Below are 25,315 nucleotides of genomic sequence, written 5' to 3' on the forward strand. Positions count from 1 at the left end.
ATTAAAAATTAAAAATAGCAAATAAAAATAAAATATAGTGATGTAAAAATAATGCGAAAATAAATAGAAAATAAAGCAACAAACAAAATTAGGAAAACCAAGAAAAAAGAAGAAAAGAAGAAGAATAAAAAAAGATAACAAAATAATAAAAAAATAAAAGCGAAAAAAGTGAAGTGTCATTCCTTTAGCTGGCTTATAATCCCAGTCATCTGTATTGTATTATTTCTCAGTTTCCCATGGCTGGGGCTGTAGATTTCTTTTTAGGCCAGTTCCTGTGACCTCTCAGGGAGTATTTAGATTCCTTTGTGTCATTCAGGGTGGGATCTGGGTGTGGCTGTATTGGTTGCCTGGAGACTGGAGGGAAGGGCTATCTCTCAGGAGAAAATGGCGACCAGGGCTCAGGTTTGACTTAGCACCAGACTCACTACCACCACTCCTGCACCGCCTACCCAGATTCCACAAGTCCATACCTTCTTCCACACCTCAGCCATGGATAAGTGTCTGTATCGGAAAGGACCTATGAAATAGGTTCGGTGAAGAAAGGCACAGGCCCCAGAGTGGGGAAGGACTGTGTATCCACAAGCTCCTCTCTTGCTGGCACTGCGTGGTCCGTCCAGCCCTTCAGGGCTACCTCTGAGCTCAGATCCAAAATCCAGAATCCAAGGTCCAAAATCTCCTACCTCCCGCAGTCCCATGGACCCTTTTTTCACAGTTAGACGCTTTGCCTGTCCTCAGGGACATGGTTTGGTGCCGTGTGGTTTCTCCCTGACCCTTTGGGCACAGAGGTCTGGCAGACTCTCCTGCCTAGATCCTTGATTTTACCTTTATCCAGGGGACCTCTGCCCTTTCCGGCTGCAAACTGTCTCACCAGCTGCGTCTCCTTTGCCAATTCAGGCTGAATTCCACTCATTTCAGCCACTCACTCTATTTGCTTCGGGACAAGGCTCAGGACACGTCCACCTATTACACCGCCATTTTGTCTCTCTACATTTATGTCTTTAGTTTGATTTCTTTTTGACAAGGACCCATCATAGACAGACTTTTTAAATGTATTGACAATACTACTGCTTCTTTTAATGTATTTGCCACTGTTCTACAAATGTATGAGCCAAAGAAGGCATAATACATAAAATGATATGCACTAAAGAAAAAGCAGTATGAGCTAAAGAAGACATAATATATAAAATGAAAAAATTAGATAATATATATAAAAGCGTTTTGAGATTTAAAAGCACTGAACTAATGTAAGAGATGATTATTGCTATAATTTAATAGGTAAAGCCAGTGGCTGCTTTAGGCCAGATCTCATAGGAGCGCAGCACTTGAGGACACTGGCCAGTCTGCTCTATAGTTCTGCTATCACCTCACATTTCTCTCCCCTTTTCTATCCCATCATGGGATGTTGAGTCTCTGGGGAGTGAATTCATGCTGCCAAAACCACAGAGATAGATTGATAAATCAGACCTCAAGGTGCTCATTTATAATTAGCAATATATTAGAGCAATATATTAAGCAAGATGAGACTTTTATCATCTGCATAAGGCCCTGCTGGCTGGTGGGTTGTCCTAGTCAAGAGACCAATGATAAACTAGAAAGCTGCATGGTAAACAATTAGAACAAAAGTAACTAAATATTATCCAGAGTTGTGTTTTTATTTTTTTAAATTAAACCAAGGCACCTGAGAAATTGTCCTCCTCCATACTAGAAATAGTTATCTCCAGAAGCAAAGAAACTATTGTATAGAAATAGACAACCCTCTCCATGCTTATTCCTGGAGACACACTGACAGGTTTTCTTTTCTCCACCCATCTCATTTTGCGAGTCATCTAAAGCATCTTGCTTTACAGCATAACCTCAAAACAGTAATGTTATAACTCTCCACATTACAATTTACCTTAACATTAGTAACATCTTAGGGTGATCATTTCTTGACACCTTAATATCTCAATTTCTCAATACACAGTGGGTTACCATGGCAGGCAGGCCCCATTGTTCACTTCAAAATTTGCTCATCCAACAGTGCCACAAAGAAACTTATGCTTCATTTCTTATGTCTATTCATCCTTTTTCCCCATCTCAGAAATAGTTAAAGAGTACTCTAGTGCCTTTTAGGATATTACCAAAGGCCAGCCTGTTGCTTTAATACCTGATGGCAAAAAAGGAATATCTGGGTCTGCACTGTGCACCAATTGTTTGGGAGCCAGAAATCTAAGCTGCTAAAGTTCAAAAGAAGGTGAGAAACCTGATACTTAGAAAAGGTAGATGATTCAATAAAATACTATATATGAAAGTGCTTAGCTAGGGCCTGACACGTAGTGGGTCCTCAATAATAGTTTGTAAAAATAAATGAGCAAATTTTCCAACGTCTCCTAATTAGTGAATGTCAGGGCCCAAACTCCCACACCTAGTTGTTTCCCCACTAATACATACATCAAAAGTCATCTTTTGTTTTCCATCCTACTTTTAAGAAGCATTTGCCCTAGCTTATTTGGCTCAGTGGATAGAGCATTGACCTTCGGACTGAAGGGTCCCAGGTTTGATTCCGGTCAAGGACACATGCCTGGGTTGCAGGCTCCATCCCTGGGGGGGGACATGCAGGAGGCAGCCAATCAATGATTCTCTCTCATCATTGATGTTTCTATCTCTTTCCCTCTCCCTTTTTCTCTGAAATCAATCATTATATATATATGTGTGTGTGTGTGTGTGTGTGTGTGTGTGTGTGTGTGTGTGTGTGTATCTACTAGAGGCCCCAATGCATGAAACTCATGCAAGAGTAGGCCTTCCTTCCCCCAGCTGCTGGCACCAGCTTCCCTCCAGCACCCAGGACCTGGGCTTCCCTCCAGCTGCCGGCAGGCACCTAGGACCCGGGCTTCATCTGGAAGGTCATCCTGAAGGACGTCTGGTCTAATTAGCATATTATGCTTTTATTATTATAGTTTTAAAAAAGAAGTATTTTGTGGGGAAGAGGAGAAGGGAGTGTGTTTCCCTTTCATTGTGGACTAAAAATTGTTGACTTCAGGGTTGGACTCACTTTCCTTGAAGTCTTTCTGAGCCTCTGAGCCCTTTGATTAAATTATTCCTTTTATCATTATACTTCCTTCTCTCCTATATCTGTTTTCTTGAATATAAACTCTTAAAGTATACACTTACTCATCTCCATAGCTCCCACAGTGAGAGCCCAGCATAGAGCCTGGAACATAGTAAATGCTCAATAATTTCTGGTGAATTGAACTGAATTCCACTGGTCCTGGCTTTTATGATTCTCCATGATTTAGTGCATAAGCATCTGTCTCTTGTCTCCAATTCCTTTTTTTCCCCCCAATTCCTTTTAATAATTCATACTATAAGATGGGTGAAACTAGATATTCTATTCTCAAATGTCAATGGAACTCTTTTCAAAATCTCCTTTCCTCCCTTATTCTTCACTAATCCATTTTTTGAGAACTCTGCTTTCATCACCCATTTTATTCATTCATTCATTCATTCACAAATATTTATTGACCTCTCACTATGTGCTAGACACTGGACATACAATATTTACATAAACAGAGAGGCCTTACTTTTAGAACTGTAATCTCCTGGAAGATCAGCAATAAACAAATAATAGAATAGTTACAGATTGTGGTCTGTGCGAAGAATAAAATAAACAGATAATACTGAGATCAGGACTGACCTCTGAGGATATCAAATCTAGGTCTGAAGTATCAAAAATATTACGAACCCTGTTAGACAAAGAGCTGCGTTCTAGGGTATATAGCATGTGAAAGGGTAGGAAAAAGCTAGATGTGCTCAAGGAAAAGTAAAAATGTCATGTGACTGGGTGTATTGCATGAGGGGTGAGTAGGGTGGGATGAGGTCAAAGAGGCAGGCAGGAGCCACATCATGTGGGAGCCATGTGGGAACCTTTTAGGCCAGGGTAAGGAGTGTGATCTGACTGGAAGTGCAGTGGAAGCCAAAGAGTTTTTAAGCAGAGGAGTAACATAATCTAATTGACTTTTTAAAATATATATATTTTTATTGATTTCAGAGAGGAAGGGAGAGGGAGAGAGATAGAAACATCCATGATGAGAGAGAATCATGGATCGGCTGCCTCCTGCACGCCCCCTACTGGGGATTGAGCCTGCAACTGGAGCATGTGCCCTGATCAGGAATTGAACCTGTGACCTCCTGGTTCATAGGTCAATGCTCAACCACTGAGCCACACCGGCCAGACTCTAATTGGCATTTTTTTAAATTGTCTAAAGTTTTACACATGTCTCCTTTTTCCCCAATTGAACCCCCGCCCCAGCAATTCCCACTGGGCAAGCCCCCACCGCCCCAGTGTCTGTGTCCATAGGTTATGCTAATATTCATGCATACAAGTCCTTTGGTTGCTGTCTAACCCCTCTCCCCTGCCATTTGTCTCTGGATCTATTCTTGTTCATCAAATTATGTTGACCATTATATCCCACATATGAGTGAGATCATGTGATATTTATCTTTCTCTGACTGGCTTATTTCGCTTAGCATAATGCTCTCCAGTTCCATCCATGCTGTTACAAATGGTAAAAGTTCCTTCTTTTTTACAGCAGCATAGTATTCCATTGTGTAGATGTACCACAGTTTTTAATCCACTCATCTGTTGATGGGCACTTAGGTTGTTTCCAAATCTTAGCTATTTCTAATTGACATTTTTAAAAGATGAGGCTGACTATTGTATGAAGACATGATAGTGTGGGGACAAAAGATGGTACAGAGAGACCACTGTCAAGGTTAGTACAGTGGTCCAGGTGAGAACTGCTGGGGCCTGGGCTAGGGTAATGGCAATAAATTTGAAAAGAGTGATTCAAGAGATATTTTTGAGGTAGAATTGTCAGGGTTTGCTGATAATTTGAATACGGAACCTCTTTGTTTTACTGTTTAGTAAGCTAAAGCACAAAAAAGACAAGTTGATAGGGAATAATTTTCCTGTTATAACTGATCCCTGATTTCTTAACCCCTGGTCTTATGTCCTTTCTCTGCATCTACTCTATCTTTCATTGTCTTCAACAGTTCTCATTACCTTTATATCTTTTCCCATATGGAGTCATTCACCAAATCTAGCCCCATCCTTTTCCATACATCCCGAAACTCTCACCTATGCTTGCCATGCCCAGTCTGTTCTGGGTTACCGTGACTGCCTTCTGGCTGTCCTCTTTGCCTCCTTCCAGCCTTGCAGTGCAGGTCATTTTTCATAACTTCACTTGAAGTGTGTCTCTAATAACTTTCCAGCAACTCCCTATTCATTCAAATGAAAATCCAGATTTTGGGCAGTGGCTACACAGCATTTTCCCAATTAGCTCCACCCAACCCTTCCTGTTTGCTCCTGTCTCCAAATATAATCCAGCCCACACCTTCAATTTTAGCCTTTTTGTGTCTACCCCTCCCACCTCTGAACTTTTAGGCTTGCTGCTTTATATATGAAATTCTATATCTTCTTATGCTCTTTCTTGACTAGTACAGTCAGATATATTTCTTGAATCTTTCCCATCATTCAGTCTTTATTTTATCGAATAAGAATTGAGTGCCCTCCTTTGGGCTGGGCACTGCTAGCTAGTAGGGTTGAAAAAATCAATAGGAGATGGTCCCTGCCCTCTAGGATAATCTTTTCATCTCAAGATCCTTAACTTATAATCATATCTGCAAAATGCCTTTTGCCATGTAAGGTAGCATATTCACAGGTTCTGGGGATTAGGACTTAGACATCTTCAGGAAATATGCTCCCTAGAGACACAGATTAACAAGAATTTGTTGAAGTATGTAACCTTGCTCTGAAGCCACCACACACCTTGGGAGTATATATTCATTCAAATGTTCCGGAGCAGAACTACCTATTCTGTGATGATGGGAATATTATTTATATGTGCTGTCCAATACAGTAGCCACTCGACAATGTGGTTATTGTGCACTTGGAATGTGGCTTGTGAGACTAAGGAACTGAAATTTTTATTTTTAAAATTATTTTATTGCAATTAATAAAATTTAATAGCCACATGTGGCTAGTGATTACTGTATTCGACAGCACAGAACTAGAATTGGGGGAAAGCAACAGTAAGGAAAACTTCTTGTCTTAGGTTTATCTTTGGGTGGAATTAAAACCAAAAAAATATATACCTTCCTGAGATTATGTGGTACCTGGGTTCGGTGCTTGAATATATATTATGTGAATGGTCCAAAAAGCCACAAGCCAATAATTTTTAAATGTTTTTTATTGATTTTAGAGAGCGAGGAAGGGAAAGGGAGAGGGAGACAGACATTAGCATTGATCAGCTGCCTCCAGCACGCCCCCCACTGGGGATTGAGCCCACAAACTGGGCATGTGACCAGAATCGAACCAGCGACCTCCTGGTGCATGGGTAAACACTCAAACACTGAGCCACACTGGCCAGGCCACAAGCCAAGAATTTTAATTAAAAGTGGACCTGGGTGTTTGTTCCTCAAGCAAAATCAAATGGAAAAATTAAATCGAAATCTTTCATGGGAGCAAATACCCTCACTCCCAGAGAGTTCTAAGAAACATTACTTCCCAATCAAAAGTCAAAATTTATGCAAGAAAACCAACAACTAAGAGGGAGATGTCCACAGGAAAATAAAAAAGATAAAAAATAACCAGACCCACAAAAATTTGGAGAGTGAAAGTATCATATGCAGAATGTAAAATAGGTATTTTTAAAATTAAATCTTCATTGTTGAAATTATTACATATGTCTCCCTTTCCCCCCATTGACCCATTCTAGCCCACCCTAGGCCTTCACCATGCTATTGTCTGTGTCCATTGGTTATACATGTATGCATACAAGTTCTTTGGTTGAACTTGTCCCATCCACCTTCCCACCACCTCCTCCTTCCCTCTGAGATTCCATAGTCTATTCCATGCTTTTTGTCTCTGGGTCTAATTTGTTCATCAGTTTATTTTGTTCATTAGACTCCACATTATGTGTGGGATCATGTGATACTTGTCTTTCTCTGACTGGCTTATTTTCCTTAGCATAATACTCTCCAGGTCCCTCCATGCTGTTTCAAAGGGTAAGAGATCCTCATTTTTTACTGCTGCATAGTATTTCATGGTGTAAATGTACCACAGCTTTTTTTTGTCTTACCTTTTATTTTTATTTTTTTCACTGTGAGAACATTTAATTTTATTAATTTTTTATTTTTTAATTAAGGTATTATACGTGTACATATCTTACCATTGCCCCAACGTACCCCACTCCCATACATGCCCTCACCCTCCAGTGTATTGCGTCCATTGGTTATGCTTATATGCATGCATACAAGTCCTTTGGTTGATATCTTATCTCCCCAACCTCTCCCTAAACTTCCCGCTATAATTTGACAGTCTGTTTGATGCTTTACTGTCTCTGTACCTATCTTTTTGTTCATGAGTTTATAATGTTCTTTATTATCCATAAATGAGTGAGATCATGTGGTATTTTTCTTTCATTGGTTGGCTTATTTCACTTAGCATGATGTTTTCCAGTTCCATCCATGTTGCTGCAAATGGTAAGAATTCCTTCTTTTTTATGGCAGAATAGTATTCCATTGTGTAGATATACCATAGTTTTCTGATCCAGTCATCTGCTGATGGACACTTAGGCTGTTTCCAAATCTTACCTATAGTAAATTGTGCTGCTATGAACATAGGGCTGCATATATTTTTTCTGATCGGTGTTTCCAGTTTCTTAGGATATATTCATAGCAGTAGGATTACTGGGTCAAATGGGAGTTCCATTTTCAGTTTTTTGAGGAAACTCCATACTGTTCTTTACAGGGGCTGCACCAGTCTGCATTCCCACCAGCAGTGCACGAGGGTTCCTTTTTCGCCACACCCTCACCAGTACTTGTCGTTTGTTGATTTGTTGATGATAGCCATTCTGACAGGTGTGAGATGGTACCGCATTGTCGTTTTGATTTGCATCTCTCGGATAATTAGTGACTTTGAGCATGTTTTCATGTGTCTCTTGGCCTTCCTTCTGTCTTCTTTTGAAAATATTCTATTTAGGTCCGTTGACCATTTTTTTATTAGATCATGTATCTTCCTTTTATTAAGTTGTATAAATTCCCTGTAGATGTTGGAGATTAAAACTTTATCAGGGATAACATTTGCAAATATGTTCTCCCATACAGTGGGCTTTCTTATTGTTTTGTTGATGGTTTCTTTTGCTGTGAAAAAGCTTTTTATTTTGATGTAGTCCCATTTGTTTATTTTCTCTTTAGATTCCATTGCCCTAGGAGCAGTATCAGTGAAGAAGTTTTTTAGGCATATGTCTGAGATTTTGCTGCCTGTGCATTCCTCTAGTATTTTTATGGTTTCCTGTCTTATGTTTAAGTCCTGTATCCATTTTGAGTTTATATTTGTGTATGGTGTAAGTTGGTGATCTAGTTTCATTTTTTTGCATGTATCTGTCCAATTTTCCCAAAGCCATTTATTGAAGAGACTGTCTTGACTCCATTGTATGTTCATGCCTCCTTTGTCAAATATTAATTGAGCATAGTGGTTTGGGTCAATATCTGGATTCTCTATTCTATTCCATTGGTCTATATGTCTGTTCTTGTACCAGTATCAGGCTGTGTTGAGAACAGTGGCTTTGTAATACAGCTTGAAATCTGATATTGAGATCCCTCCTATTTTATTCTTCTTTCTCAGGATTTCTGTGGCTATTCCTGGTCTTTTTTTATTCCAGATGAATTTTTTGAGAGTTCTTTCTAGGTCTGTGAAATATGCAGTTGGTAATTTAATGGGGAGTGCATTGAATCTATAGATTGCTTTGGGTAGTATGGACATTTTAATGATGTTGATTTTACAAATCCATGAACATGGTATGTTCTTCCATTTGTTTACGTCTTCATCTATCTCTTTTTTCATTGTCCTGTAGTTTTCTGTGTATAGGTCTTTTACCTCCTAGGTTAAGTTTATTCCTAGGTATCTTAATTTTTTTATTGCAGTGGTAAATGGGATTGCTTTTTAGTCTCTCTTTCTGTAAGTTCACTATTGGTGTATAGAAATGCCATAGATTTCTTGGCGTTAATTTTGTATCCTGCTACATCACTGAATTCATTTATTAAGTCTGTCCGTGTTTTTATGGAGTCTTTCGGGGTTTTTTTACTTACAATACCATGTCATCTGCAAATAAGGACAGCTTTACATCTTCTTTTCCAATTTGGATGCCTTTTATTTCTTCTTCTTGTCTGATGACAATGGCGAATATGTCCAGTACTATGTCAAAAAGGAGTGGTGAGAGTGGGCATCCCTGTCTTGTTCCTGTTCTTAGGGGAAATGGTTTTAGTGTTTGCCCATTGAGTATGATGTTGGCTGTAGGTTTATCATATATGGCTTTTATTATTTTGAGGTATGATCCTTCTAATCCCACCTTGTTGAGAGTTTTTATCAAGAAAGGGTGTTGGATTTTGTCAAATGCTTTTTCTGCATCAATTGATATGACTATGTGATTTTTATCTCTCAATTTGTTTATGTGATATATCACATATATTGGTTTGCGGATATTGTACCATCCTTGCATTCCTGGGATAAATCCTACTTGGTCATGGTGTATGATCTTTCTGATGTACTGCTGGATCCTATTTGCTAGAATTTTGTTGACGATTTTGGCTTCTATGTTCATGAGGGATATTGGCCTATAATTCTCTTTCATTGTGTTGTCTTTATCTGGTTTTGGTATTAGGGTGATGCTGGCTTCATAGAAGGAGCTTGGAAGTGTTCCTTCCTCTTGAAATTTTTTTGAATAGTCTGAGGAGGATAGGTTTTAGTTCTTTCTTGAATGCTTGGTAAAACTCTCCTGTGAAGCCGTCTGGTCCCAGGCTTTTGTTTGCCAGAAGTTTTTTGATGACTGCTTCAAGTTCTTCCATAGTTATTGGCCTATTGAGATATTGAGAATCTTCCTGATTGAGTTTTGGAAGGTTATATTTTTCTAGGAATATGTCTATTTCTTCCAGGTTGTCCAGTTTGTTGGAATAAAGTTTTCCATAGTATTTGTAACAATCCTTTGTATTTCTCTGGGGTGTGTTGTTATTTCACCTTTTTCATTTCTGATTTTGTTTATGTGTGTCCTCTCTCTTTGCTTCTTGGTGAGCCTGGCTAGTGGTTCATCAATCTTGTTTATCCGTTCAAAGAACGAGCTCTTGGTTTTGTTGATCTTTTGTATTGTTTCCTTGCTCTCTATGTCATTTATCTCTGCTCTGATCTTTATTATTTCCTTCCTTCTGCTTACACTGGGCTTTTTTTGTTGCTCTCTTTCTAACTCTTTGAGTTGTAGGGTTAGGTAATTTATTGCCATTGTTTCTTGTTTTTTTGCAGAAGGCTTGTAGAGCTATGAACTTCCCTCTCAAGACTGCTTTCGCTGTGTCCCATAGATTTTGGATTGTTGTGTTTTCATTGTCATTTATTGCCATAATGTTTTTTATTTCTTCCTTGTTCTCTCTGGTAACCTAGTCATTGTTTAATAGCATGCTGTTTAGTCTCCATGTATTAGATTTTTTTGGATTGTTTTTATTGTATTTGATTTCCAGTTTTATGCCACTGTGATCTGAGAAGATACTTGGTGTGATTTTTATCTTCTTGAATTTGAAGAGACTTTGGCTGTGTCCCAATATGTGGTCTATCTTTGAAAATGTCCCATGTGCACTTGAGAAGAATGTATATTCTGTGGCTTGGGGTGAAATGTTCTGAAGATGTCAATCAATTCTATCTGGTCTAGTGAGTCATTTAGAATTGATGTTTCTTTGTTGATTTTTTGTTTAGAGGATTTGTCCAATGGTGATAGTGGGGTATTAAAGTCTCCTACTGTGAGTGTATTGCTGTCAATTGCTCCCTTGATATCCTCCAGGAGTTTGTTTGTTTTTTAAATGTATTTGGGTGCTGCTGTATTGGGTGCATATATGTTTACCAGAGTTATTTCTTCTTGTTGGATTGCACCCTTTAGTATTATGAAGTGGCCTTCCTTATCTCTTGTTATGTCCTTCACTTTGAGATCTAATTTGTCAGATATAAGTATTGATATCCCAGCTTTGTTTTCATTTCCATATGCCTGGAAAACCTTTTTCCATCCCTTCACCCGCAGTCTGTGTGTGTCTTTTTTTCTGAAGTGGGTTTCTTGTAGACAGCAGATATATGGATCTTGTTTTCTTATCCAATCCGTTATCCTATGTCTTTTGATTGGGGCATTTAATCCATTTACATTCAAAGTTATGATTGATAGGTACTTATTTGTCGCCATTCTTATTCTTTACCCCTGTGTTCCTTCTTTGCTTTCTATATTCTTTTTTACTGCAGACCCTTTAACATTTCTCCCATTGCTGGTTTAGTGGTGATAAATTCCCTTAGTCCTTTTTTGTCTGTGAAGCTCCTGATTTCACCTTCAATTTTGATTGATAGCCTTGCTGGTATTCTTGGATTCAGACCCTTCCTTTGCATGACTTTATATATTTCATTCCATTGCTTTCTGGCCTGATGAGTTTATGTTGAGAAATCAGTTGCTAGTCTGAGTGGGATTCCTTTGTATATAACTTTCTGTCTCTCTCTGGCCGCTTTTAAAATTCTTACTTTGTCATTGGTGTTTGCCAATTTAATTATAATGTGCCTTGGTGTCGGTCTTTGGGGTTCATTCTGCTTGGGACTCTGAGCTTCTAGGATTTGTGTGGGTTTTTGCTTCCCCATATCGGGGAAGTTTCCTGTCAGTATTTCTTCAAACAAGAAATATTTCTATTCCTTGCTCAGTTTCCTCTCCTTCTGGAACCCCTATTATGTGGATATTGTTTTGTTTCATGTTGTCCCACAGTTCCCCTAGGCTCTCTTCCTGCTTTTTAATTTTTTTTCTAGCAGCTGCTCTAATTGGGTATTTTTTCCCACCTTGTCTTCTAGCTCATTGATGTGGTCCTCTGCTTCTTCTAGTCTATTCTTGATGCTTTCTATTGAGTTCTTTACAGCAGCGATGTCATTTTTCATTTCTTCTTGGTTCTTCTTCATTTCCTCTTGGTTCTTACTCATATTGTCAAATTTGTCTTCCATTCTTTTCAGCCACCTTATGACCATTTCTCTGAATTCTTTCTCTGACATGTTGTTAGCCTCTATTTTGTTTACTTCCTTTTCTGGTGATGCCTGCTTTTCTTGCATATGCGGGCTGTTTCTTTGTCTCCCCATGGTCTCTCTTCTCTGGATGTCTGGTTATGTAGTTCTCTCTCTCCTGCATTGATTTAAAGGCACAAAATTCAACACAATCAGGTAGAAAACACAGGGCACTGAACAGAAATGTATTCACGCTACTGATAACCCCCAATAAAGGTGACCACCAGAGAAAGGCAAATTAGTGAATAGGAGAGAAAGAAGAAGAGGAGAGAAAAAAAGGAAGAAAAAAAAAGAAAAGGAGTGTCAGAATGAAATTGGGAAAAGGAAAAACAATGTAAGAGAGAAAAGAAAGAGACTAAGAAAGAAAACGGGATCAAACTATATATATGGGGAGAAAACTCCAATAGAACAGCCACTAATCCCAGCAAATCCCAACAACAAGTACCTGGAGATAAATACAAACTACAAACAGCAACTAATATCGAGTGAGGCGAGGGAAAACAGAAGCAAAAAACAATCAAAAACAAAGCAAACGAAACAAAAAAATAAGCAAAACAATCTCACAAAAATGTATAAAGAATCGATATCGTCAACATTCAAGCAAACAACAGCATAAGAACAGAGAAAAAAACAATTTTTGGTAGTTAAAACAGAGAAGAGAGAAGAGAGGTATGTATGAACTTGGAGCATGGAATTGGAAATTAGATATATAAGTAGGGTGAAATTTTAACAGGGGTAAACAGAAAGAATAGGGAAACTCTAAAGCAAAAAAAGGGTAAGAAACAGGACACCAAAAGGGGAAAAGTTAGGAAGAGAGTGGTGGCATAAAGGTAGAGTTGAGATAGAGTAAAACGATGCAAAAGGAAAGATGACAATAGAAATTAGAACACCAATCCCAAAGTTTAATAAAGTGAAAATAAAATGACACTTAAAAAAAAAGGTAAAATAGTAGTAGTAATAATACTGATTGAAAATAAAAATGTAATATTTAAAAGTGTAAAATCAAGTGAGAAAAAAAGAAAAAAAAATTAGTTTCTTAAGTAGAAGATGAAGAAAATAAGAATAAAAAACAATAAAAAATAAAAAAATAATTAAAAAATATAAAAAGTAAGAAAATAAAATGTGCAGTAGTGAAGGTCATTCACTTTCTCTATTGTTCTGTTTGGCATGCCTGTTTCCCACTCAGGTCAGTGTTGCAGATCCCTGCATTCCACTGCTCCTCAGTGTTGTAAGGCAGTCCTGATTTTTAAGCAGGCGGTGTCTTAATTTCTTGTATTCCTTTATTTTTTATTACACAAGGGTCAATTTGTGATTCAGCCCGTGGGTGGCAGTGTTTCTGGATTGACTTCTGGGCCTTTCTAGCCTTCTTTCCCTGTGGCACTCAATACAGGTTTGTGGAAGTGGGCTGCCTCAGAGCCGCTCTCTGAAAGTCACTTCCTGCTCCAATCCCCAGGTTCCAGAAAAACAACTTTCCCCTGCAGTCTCCCAGGGGTCCCCAGCTGGGTGATCCTATGTGTTGAGCTTGGATTTGAAGAGGAAAAAGCCCAAGTGTGCAAACAACAGGTCTGCAGGCAAGTCTGCGTATCCCCTTTTCCCCCTTGGGTCCAAGCAGCCGGCACACTTTTAAGATCCTTAGGCTGTACTTTTGCGTCAGAACAAAATGGGTTGCTTTTTAGAGATCACTTCTGTTAGCAGCTCTGAGGACCTCTTTTCACATTCATGGATCATGCCAACCCCAACAGCCACGGACTTTTCTAGGCACAGACGTTCCCCAGTCCTCCAGCTCCCACAGTGCGTGTGTTTCTCTCTCCCTCAGGGACCAGAGACCTCACCTCATCCCAGGCGAAATCTGACCTTTCCGTGGTGGAGTGTAGACCTCTTCTGAAACCGCATATTTGCACCAATTGGTGACGGGTATTCTGGGGCTCGCAGATGTTCGGTGGTCTCCGCAGTTGCAACTTTTCAAGCTTCCGATAAGATTCACTTTCTTCTTCAAGATGGCGCGGTTCTGTGTTGGAGCCCGTCGCTCTGAGAGGGAATTCAGCCTCAGTGGGAGCTGCCTGGTCAGGGGAACCCTGTCCAGCAGTCCCCCACCCTCTCCTGGAGTTTAGCTGTCCTTTAACTCGCCAGCAAAGACTTCCCATGCGACCCTCAGCTGTTCCTTCTTTCTGCTCTGGGACAAGGCTCGGGACCCATCTATCTATTCCGCTGCCATTTTTGTCTCCTCTGTACCACAGCTTTTATTTATCCACTCATCTACTGATGGAAACTTGGGCTTTTTTCAGATCTTAGCTATTATAGATTGTGTTGCTATGAACATACGGGTGCATACATTCTTTCTGATTGGTGTTTTGGGACTCTTAAGATATATTTCTTGAATTGGGATCACTGGGTCAAATGGCAGTTCCATATTTAAATTTTTGAGGAAACCCCAACTGTTTTTCATAAAGGCTGCACGGGTCTGCATTCCCACCAGCAGTGTACTAGGGTTCCCTTTTCTCTACATCTTCGCCAGCACTTGTCATTTGTTGATTTGTTGATGGTAGCCATTCTGACAGGTGTGAGGGGGTACTTAATTGTCCTTTTGATTTGCATCTCTCTGATGATCAGTGACTGAGCATTTTTTCATATGCCTCTTGTCCATCTGTATGTCCACTTTGAAGAAGTGTCTATTTACGTCCTTTGCCCATTTTTTTATTGGATTGTTTGTCTTCCTTTTGTTAAGTTATATGAGTTCCTTCTATATTTTGGATATTAACCCTTTTCAGATGTACCAGTGCCAAATATGTTCTCCCATACAGTGGACTCCCTTTTTGTTTTGTTGATGGTTTCTTTTGCTGTGCAGAAGCTTTTTATTTTGATGTAGTCCCATTTGTTCATTTTCTTTCGAGTTGCCTTTGCCCTAACAGTGGTTGGCAAACTCATTAGTCAACAGAGCCAAATATCAATGGTACAACGATTGAAATTTCTTTTGAGAGCCAAATTTTTAAAACTTAAACTTCTTCTAATGCTACTTCTTCAAAATAGACTCGCCCAGGCTGTGGTATTTTGTGGAAGAGCCACACTCAAGGGGCCAAAGAGCCGCATGTGGTTCGCGAGCCACAGTTTGCCGACCACGGCCCTAGGAGATGTATCTGTAAACACATTGCTACAAGAGATGTCTGAGATTTAGCTGCCTATGGTTTCTTCTAGGATTTTAATGGTTTCACACCTTACATTAAAATCTTTTATCTATTTTGAATTTATTCTTATATATGGTTTAATTTGGTGGTCTAGTTTCATTTTTTGCATGTATCTGTCCAATTTTCCCAGCATCATTTATTGAAGAGACTGTTTTGACTCCATTGTATGTTCTTGCCAATTTTGTCAAATATTAATTGAGTGTAATAGCTTGGGTCAATTTCTAGGTTCTCTGTTCTGTTCCACTGATCTATATGCCTGTTATTGTGCCAGTACCAGGCTGTTTTGATTATTGTGGCTTTATAGTATAACTTGAAAATCTGGTATTGTGATTCCTCCAACTTTCTTCTTCTTTCTCAAAATAGCTGAAGCTATTTGGGGTCATTTTTTAGCTACATATAAATTTTTGGAGTATTTGTTCTAGATCTGTGAGATATGCTCTTCATATTTTAATAGGGATTGCATTGAATCTCTAGATTGCTTTGGGTAGTATGGATATTTTAATAATGTTAATTCTACCAATCCATGAACATGGTATATTCTTCCACTTGTTTATATCTTTCTCTATACCTTTTTTTCAATGTCCTGTAGTTTTCTGAGTATAAGTCTTTTACCACCTTGGTTAAGTTTATTTCTAAGTATCTTATTTTTTGTTGCAATGGTAAATGGGATTATTTAGTTTCTCTTTCTGCCAATTCATTATTTTTGTACAAGAATGGCATAAAGTTCTCTGTGTTAATTTTGTATCCTGCTACATTGCTAAATTCCTTTATTAAATCTGTTAACATTTTGGTGAATTATTTCGGGTTTTCTATGTACAATATCATGTCATCTGTGAATAATGACAGTTTTACTTCCTCCTCTCCAGTTTGGATGCCTTTTCTTTCTTCTTCTTGTCTGATCGCTGTGGCTAGGACTTCCAGTACTATGTTGAATAAGAGCAGTAAAAGTGGACATCGCTGTCTTGTCCCTGTTCTTAGGGGAAATGGTTTTAGTTTATGTGCATTGAGTATCATGTTGGCTGTAAGTTTGTCATATATAGTCTTTAGTATGTTGAGAGATGATTACTCTATTACCACTTTTCTGAGAGTTTTTATCAAAAGAAATGGGTGTTGGATTTTGTTGATGCTTTTTCTGCTATGAACTTCCCTCATAGGACTGCTTTTTCTGTGTCCCAGAGATTTGGGGTTGTTGTGTGTTCATTTTCATTTGTTTCTAGGAATTTTTAAATTTTTTTCTGGATCTCATTGGTAACCCATTCATTGTTTAATAACATGCTAATTAGCCTCCATGTATTTGAATGTTTTTCAGTGTTTTTACTGTAGTTGATTTCTAATTTCATTCCCTTTAATCCAAGAAGATGTTTGATGTGATGTCAATCTTCTTGATCTTGTAGAGACTTGTTTTGTGTCCTAACATGTGGTCTATCTTTGAGAATGACCCATGTGCACTTCAGAAGAATGTATATTCTTCAGCTTTGGGGTGAAATGTTCCATAAATGCCAGTTAAATCCATCTGATCCAGTGTGTCATTTAGACTCTGTTTTCTTGTTAATTTCCTGTATGGAAGATCTATCCAGTGAAGTCAGAGGGGTGTTAAAGGCACCTAGTATGACTGTATTGCTGTTGATCTCTCTCCTTCAAGTCCCCTAGAACATATTTTTATACTAGAGGCCCAGTGAACAAAATTTGTGCATGGGGTGGTGTCCCTCAGCCCTGCCTGCACCCTCTCCAATCTGGGACCACTCGGACATCCCTCTCGCAATCCAGGACCACTGGCTCCTAACCACTTATCTGCCTGCCTGCCTAATGCCCCCAACTGCCCTCCCCTACTGGCCTGGTCACCCCCAATGGCCCTCCACTGCCAGCCTAGTCACCCCCAACTGCCTTCCCCTGCCAGCCTTGTTGCCCCTAATAGCCCTCCCCTGCTGTCCTGATGGCCCCCAACTGCCCTCCCCTGCAGGCCAGTTCATCCCCAACTGCCCTCCCCATGCCAGCCTGGTCGCCCCCAACTGCCCTCCCCTGCAGGCCAGTTTGCCCCCAACTGCCCTACCCTGCTGGCCTGATTGCCTCTAACCCTCTGCCAGCCTGATCTCACCCCTAACTACTCTCCCCTGCCAGCCTGGTTGCCCCTAACTGCCTCTGCCTCAGTCCGTACCACCATGGCTTTGTCTGGAAAGAAGTCGGGCGTCCGGAAGATGGCCGATTGACCTGGTCTAATTAGCATATTACCCTTTTATTAGTATAGATATTTAGTAGCTCCTATATTGGGTGCATATATGTTTACCAGGGTTATATCCTTTTGTTGGATTGATCCCTTTAGTAATATGTAGTGACTTTTATTGTCTCTTGTGATGGCCTTCATTTTGAAGTCTATTTAGTAAGATATGGGTATTGCTATCCCAGCTTTTTTTCATTTCCATTTGCATGGAACAATTTTTTTCCATCCCTTCACTTTCACCCTGTAGGAGTCTTTTGCTCTGAGGTGTGTCTCCTGTAGACAGCATATCATTGGGTCATGTTTTCATATCCACTCAGCTACCCTATGTTTTTTTGATGGGAGTATTTAATCCATTTACATTTAATTTAATTATTGGTAGATACTTCTTTATTGCCATTTTAATTCTTTATGTCTATGTTTCTCTCCATATATATACTAGAGGCCCAGTGCACGAAATTCGTGCATGGAGGGGGGTTGTCCCTCAGCCCAGCCCGTACCCTCTCCAATATGAGACCCCTCAAGGGATGTCTGACTGCCCGTTCAGACATCCTTCTCACAATCCAGGACTGCTGGCTCCCAACAGCTTGCCTGCCTGCCTTCCTGATTGCCCCTAACCGCTTTTGCCTGCCAGCCTGTTTGCCCCCAACTTCCCTCCTCTGCCAGCCTGGTCACCCCTAACTGCTCTCTCCTGCAGGGTTGATCACCTCCAACTGCCCTCCCTTGCAGGCTTGGTCCCTCTCAACTGCCCTCCCTTGCAGGCCGGGTGCCTCCCAACTGCCCTCTCCTGCTGGCCATCTTGTGGTGGCCATCTTGTGTCCACATGGGGGCAGGATCTTTGACCACATGGGGACAGCTATATTGTGTGTTGCAGTGATGATCAATCTGCATATTACTCTTTTATTAGATAGGATAGAGGCCTGGTACAGGGGTGGGGGCCAGCTGGTTTGCCCTGAAGGGTGTCCCTGATCAGGTGGGGGTTCCCTTGGGGTGTGGGACAGCCTGAGCAAGGGGCCTGTGGTGGTTTGCAGGCCGGCCACGCCCCCTGTCAACCCAAGCAGAGGCCCTGGTATCTGGAATTTATTTTCCTTCTACAATTGAAACTTTGTAGCCTGGAGTGGAGCCAAGCCTGGGGCTCCTTCCAAGGCTGGCAGCCATTTGTGTTGGGGTTATAACTGAAACTTTGTTGCCTTAAGCGGGTGGGCCCGACCAGGGTGTGCGGAAAGCTTTGCTTCCCCTGTTGCCGGTGGCAACCCTGGCCTGCTCTCTCAAGCTCCATTCTGCCACCATTTGTTTGAATTTATCTTCTATAATTGAAACTTTGTAGCTTGAGTGGAGGCTTAGGCCTGGCAAGGGCAGGCGGAAAGCTTGGCTTCCTCTGTTACCTAGGAAACCTTGCTCTCTGTGGCTGTAGCCATCTTGGTTTGGGTTAATTTGCATATGCGCTCTGATCGGATGGTGGGCGTGGCTTGTAGGTGTGTCGGAGGTATGGTCAATTTGCATATTTGTCTATTATTAGATAGGATTTCTTCTCATTACAGCAGTCCCTATAGCATTTCTTGCAATGCTGGTTTAGTGGTGATAAACTTCTTTTTTTTTCCCCCTGTGCAACCTGCTTCAGTGCCTGCAGCCTATGGGCAGAGGCTGGGCAATGGTTCGAGGCTGAAGTTTGCTCTGGCACGGGGCATATAAGAGACCCAGGGGGACGGGCCTGCCATCCATCCGAACCCATGCCCGTGATAAACTTCTTTAGCCTTTTTTTTTTGTCATGGATGCTCTTTATTTCACCATCTATTTTGAATTATAGCCTTTCTGGATATAGTAATCTTGGTTTCACATCCTTGCTTTTCATTACCTTGAATACTTCATGCCATTCCCTTCTAGCCTGTAGAGTTTCTCATGAAAAATCAGCTGACAGCCTTATGGGAGCTTCTTTGTAGGTAACAAATTGCTTTTCTCTTGTTGCCTTTAAAATTCTCTCTTTGGCCCAGCCGGCATGGCTCAGGGGTTGAGTGTCAACCTATGAACCAGCAGATCATGGTTCTATTCCCAGTTAGGGCACATACCTGGGTTGTAGGCTCAATTCCCAGTGTGGAGCATGCATGAGGCAGCTAGTCAATGCTTCTCTCATCATTGATGTTTCTATCTCTCTCTCCCTCTCCCTTCCTCTCTGAAATCAATAAAAAATATTTTTTAAAAAAGAATGAAGTGGGATCTCTACATTCACATCATATATAAAAATTAACTCAAAATGCATCAAAAACGTAAATGTAAGTTCTAAAACTATAAAACTCTTAGAAAAAACATTTGTGTAAATATTTATGACTTTGTATTAGGCAATGGTTTCTTATGTACAACACCAAAAAGATACACAACAAAAGAAAAAATAAATTGGATTTCATCAGAATTAATTTTTCTGCTACAAGAGGTATCTTCAAGTAAATGGAAAGACAACTCATAGAATGAGAGAAAATATTTGCAAATAATATATCTAATATGCGACTTGTATCTAGAATATATAGAGAACTTTTACAACTCAATAATAGATGACAGATAACAATTTGAAAATGGAAAAAGGCTCTGAATAAACATTTCTCCAAAGAAGATATACAAATGACCAACAAGGGCATGAAAACATGTTCAACAATGTTAGTCCTTACAAAATGCAAGTCAAAACCATGTTTGAACTACCACTTCACACCCACTCAGATGACTACAATTAAAATGACAGATAATAACAAGTGGTAACAAAGATATGGAGAAATGAGCCCTCATACACTACCAGCGGAAAACAGACTGGTAGTTCCTCAAAGGGTTAAAGCTTGTAACTCAGTAATTCCACTCCTAGTTATATATCTAATGAAAACATATGTCCATATAAAAACTGGTACACAAATGTTCATAGCAGCATTATTCATATTAGCCAAAAAGCAGAGACAACCTAAGTGCCCATCAACTAGTCAATGTATAAATAAAAAACAAATACAATGGAATGTTATTTGGCAATAAAGAGGAATGAAGTACCTGATCTAAAGACCACATATTAGATTCCATTCATATGAAATGTCCAAAATAGATAAATCTATACAAACCAAAAGTCAATTAGTGGTTGTCAGTGATAAGATGAGGTGAGGGGAATGGAGAAGGACTGCTAATGAATAAAGGTTTCTTTTAGGGGAAAGAAAAATATTATAGAACTAGAGGCCCGGTGCACAAAATTTGTGCACGGGGCAGGGAGGGTCCCTCAGCCCAGCCTGTACCCTCTCCAGTCTGGGACCCCTTGAGGGATGTCCGACTGCCCGTTTAGGCCCAATCCCTCTCACAATCCAGGACTGCTGGCTCCCAACTGCTCACCTGGCTGCCTTCCTGATTGCCCCTAACCGCTTCTGCCTGCCAGCCTAATCATCCCCTAACCACTCCCCTGCCAGACTGATTGATGCCTAACTGCTCCCCTGCCAGCCTGTTTGCCCCCAACTTCCCTCCTCTGCCGGCCTGGTCACCCCTAACTGCCCTCCCCTGAAGGGTTGATCTCTCCCAACTGCCCTCCCTTGCAAGCCTGGTCCCCCTCAACTGCCCTCCCTTGCAGACCTGGTGCCTCCCAACTGCCATCCCCTGCTTGCCTGATCGCCCACAACTGCCTTCCCTTGCAGGCCTGGTCTCTCTCAACTGCCCTCCCCTGCTGGCCATCTTGTGGTGGCCATCTTGTGTCCACATGGGGGCAGGATCTTTGACCACATGGGGGCAGCCATCTTGTGTGTTGGAGTGATGGTCAATCTGCATAGTACTCTTTTATTAGACATGATAGAGGCCTGGTGCACAGGTGGGGGTCAGCTGGTTTGCCCTGAAGGGTGTTCCTGATCAGGGTGGGGGTTCCCTTGGGGCGTGGGGCGGCCTGGATGAGGGGCCTGTGGTGGTTTGCAGGCCAGCCACGCCCCCTGGGGACCCAAGCAGAGGCCCTGGTATCTGGGGTTTATTTATCTTCTACAATTGAAACTTTGTAACCTAGAGCAGAGCCAAGCCTCCTGCTTTCTCAGTGGTGGCAGCAATTTCTGTTGGAATTTATGTATCTTCTATAATTGAAACTTTGTAGCCTGGAGTGAAGGCCTGAGCCGGCCAGGGCTGCAGAAGCTTGGCTTCCTCCATTGCCCGGAGCAACCCTAGCCTCCTGCTCTTCCAGCTTCGTGGCTGCCACCATTTCTGTTGAAATTTATTTACCTTCTACAATTGAAACTTTGTACCCTTGAGTGGAGGCCCGGGCCCACCAGGGTGTGTGGGAAACTTGGCTTCCTCCATTGCCAGGGAAACCCAAGCCTCCCTCCTGCTCTCTGTGGCCACAGCCATCTTGGTTGGGGTTAATTTGCATACTCGCTCTGATTGGCTGGTGGGCGTGGCTTGTGGGTGTAGTGGAGTGATGGTTAATTTGCATATTACTCTTTTATTAGATAGGATTAGACTGAGGTGATGGTCAGACACCCTGTGAATATATTAAAAGACATCAACTTGTACATTATGAATGGGTGAGTTACATGATATGTAGATTATAGCTCAAGAAAGAAGGTTTCTTCAAAAATAATGGTGGCTTGAAATATTGTGGTATCAATGGAGATTGTGAGAAGTGAGTGAATCTGTATATATTTTGAAGGCAGAGTGAGAAGGATTTTCTGACATACTGTGAGTGGCATGAGAGAAAGCAAGGACTTAAAGACTTTGTTCTGAGCAATTGGAATGATGGAATGAGCAAGTGAGATAGAGAAGATGATGGGCATACAGTTTTCAGTAATAAATTAAATAGGTCAGTTTGGACTATTGAATTGGAGATATCAAATAGGTTGAAGAAATCTATATACATAAAAGCCTAAGCCACCATTCGACCATTAGACCATTAGACCTGTAGCTATGGTGTGCACTGACCACCAGGGGGTAGATGCTCAACGCACAGGCATGGAAACATGGAACAGACTGATGAATATCAGAGGGAAGTGGGAAGTGCGGGGGGGGGGGAGATTAACCAAAGATCTTATATGGATATTAGAGGTCCAGTGCATGGATTTGTGCACTGGTGGGGTCCCCCAGCCTGGCCTGCAGGGACCAGCCCAAAACCAGTAGTCTGACATCCCCCGAGGGATCCTGGATTGCGAGAGGGCACAGGCAAGGCCGAGGGACCCCACTGGTACATGAATCTGTGCACCGGGCCTCTAGTATCCTAATATATAACAAACCAGGGGCTGTCACGACCGAAACAACCAGACGGATGACCGAACAACAGGCTGCGTGGGTTGACCATGTCGTCAGGGGGGTTAGTGAGGGACAACCAAATGACTGAACAGCAGGCTGTGTGGGGTGACCAGGCAGGCAGGGAAGTTAGTGAGGGATGACCAAATGACTGAACAGCAGGCTGTGTGGGGCAACTAGGCAGGCAGGGGGGTTAGTGAGGGATGACCACACGACTGAACAGAAGGCTGCGTGGCAACCAGGCTGGCAAGGGAGCAGTTGGGGGCAACCAGGCTGGCAGAGGGGGGCAGTTAGGGGTGACCAGGCTAGCAGAGGGGGGCAGTAAGGGGTGACCTGGTCGGCGAGGGGGGGCAGTAAGGGGTGACCAGGCCAGCGGGGGGGGGGTGGCAGTTGGGGGGCAACCAGGCAGGCAAGAGGGGCAGTTAGGGGTGACCAGGCTATCAGGCAGGTGAGCAGTTAGGAGCCAGTGGTCCCAGATTGTGAGAGGGATGTCTGGGTCTAAACTGGCAATTGGACATCCCCCCCCAGGGGTCCTGGATTGGAGAGGTTGCAGGCTGGGCTGAGGGGACCTCTCCCCCCTCCCCCCATGCACAAATTTCATGCACCGGGCCTCTGGTATATATATATAATTCCAGACAGTGAATTGAACTAGCATTGCAAAATAGGTTGTTAACAGATGGATAGAATTTAAAACCATGAAAATGGATGAGATCACCAAAGGACTGTAGATAACTAGAGAAGAGATCTAATGACTAGCCCCTGGAACAATGCAACATTAAAATGTTGGGGAAATGAGGAAGACCCAGCAAAGAGAGAATAACCAGTGAGGTAAAAAGAAAATCGAAAGTGTCTGCTGTCTTGGAAACCAAGGGAAGAAAGTGTTTTCAGGAGGAGGGATTGATCAACTGTGTCATTTGTTATTGAGAAATCAAGTGAAGTTAGGACTGAGATATGACAATTGGGCTTAGCAACCATGTAGTCATGGGTGACTTTGCCAAGAACAGTTTTGGTGGAGATAAATGGGAAAGTCTGATTGGAATACATTTTTAAAAGAATGTAAGGAGGTAAGTCTCATTTCTATACACCAGCAATAAGAATCAAAAAATGCAAATTTTAAAAGATACTATAGGAATAAAAATATAAAATATCTATGAAGGAAATCTAACAAACGTGCCAGAGATCCTTTATGAAGGAAATTATAAAACTTTATAAAACCTGTTCAGGTATTTTTTTCTCCATGAATCATTCATAGTCAGTCTAATTCCAATCAAAACTCCAACAAGGTTTTCATGGAATTTGACAACCCAGTTCTATAATTTATATAAGGGTGCAAAGAAAAGCCAAGGCAATCTTGAAGAGCAACAAGGTAGAAAAACTTACTCTATCAGATATTAAGTTTATCATACTGCTATAGTACTTAAAAGAGTGTAATGTTGGTACAGAGGTTTGACAAATAGACCAATGGAGCAGAATAAAAAACTCAAAAATAGAACTATTCCTATTTGGAAATTTGGTTTATGACACATGATTTAGCAGATCAGTGGGGGAAATGATTAACTTTTTAATAACTGATTTGGGAAAATTGGTTATAAAGAATAAAATTATATTCCTACCTCATGTCACACAAAAATCAATTTTGGGTGTGTTAAATAATCTTTTAGAAAAAACATAGTTCATAAGTTCTCAAATGGTAATACCTCCACCCCAGGGAACATTAAAAAATGTATTAGGAGTGTTTTGGGGTTGTTATAATGGCAGCAAGAACCTGGCCTGTGTGGTTCAGGGGTGAGTGTTGACCCATGAACCAGGAGGTTACAGTTCAATTCCTGGTCAGAGCGCATGCCCAGATTGCAGGCTTTATCTTCACTAGGGGCCTTGCAGGAGGCAACAGATTCTCTCTCATCATTGATCTTTCTCTTTCTCCCTCTCCCTTCCTCTCTCTGAAATAAATTAAAAAACATATTGAAAATAAATGACAGGAACAGTGCTAAAGGCATTTGGTACTCAGGGCCCAGCATGCTAAGTGTCCTGTACAGTGTAAGAGCCAGCCCCACATAAAGAAAAACTGTCCTCCCCAAATGCCAGCAACCTCCCCACTCACAAAGCAACATTGATATTTATCTGTGATCTTGGCATAAGATATTCTTTTTTTTTTTTTAATTTCTTTATTGATTAAGGTGTCACATATTTGTCCTCATCCCCCCATTCCCATCCCACCCCTCTCCCCACGCATGCCCCAATCCCCTGTTGAACTTAACCGTTGGATAGGCTTATATGCATGCATACAGGTCCTTTGGTTGAACTCTCCCCCTCCCCCCCACCCTCCCCCTACCCTCCCCTATCCTCCCTCTGAGGCCCGATAGTCCGATCGATGCCTCCTTGCTTCTGGTTCTGTTCTTGTTCCTCAGTCTATGTTGTTCATCATTTCCCCTAGATGAGCGAGATCATATGTCACTAGATATATACTAATAAGAACTGAATGTGAGACAAGCAATAATAGTTATGCTGACAGGCAAATGAATCAATCTGTAGCGAGCTTCCCCCTGGACCAACAGTTCTTTTGAGACCCAATTTCAATGTCCAGTA

The 25,315-nt window shown here is 41.2% G+C and overlaps 1 protein-coding gene and 1 non-coding gene across 2 annotated transcripts in view; both read right to left on the reverse strand.

The window, feature by feature from the left end:
* HDAC8 (histone deacetylase 8) overlaps positions 1 to 25,315 on the reverse strand; it is a 486,506-nt gene that overhangs the window by 147,742 nt on the left and 313,449 nt on the right. The window lies entirely within an intron of this gene.
* LOC114228390 (small nucleolar RNA SNORA42/SNORA80 family) lies at positions 19,099 to 19,231 on the reverse strand. Its single transcript, XR_003614531.1, has one exon. It is a non-coding gene; the product is annotated as a small nucleolar RNA SNORA42/SNORA80 family (small nucleolar RNA).

This window comes from Eptesicus fuscus, chromosome 1 (genome assembly GCF_027574615.1).
Source record: "Eptesicus fuscus isolate TK198812 chromosome 1, DD_ASM_mEF_20220401, whole genome shotgun sequence".
Lineage (NCBI taxonomy): Eukaryota > Metazoa > Chordata > Mammalia > Chiroptera > Vespertilionidae > Eptesicus > Eptesicus fuscus.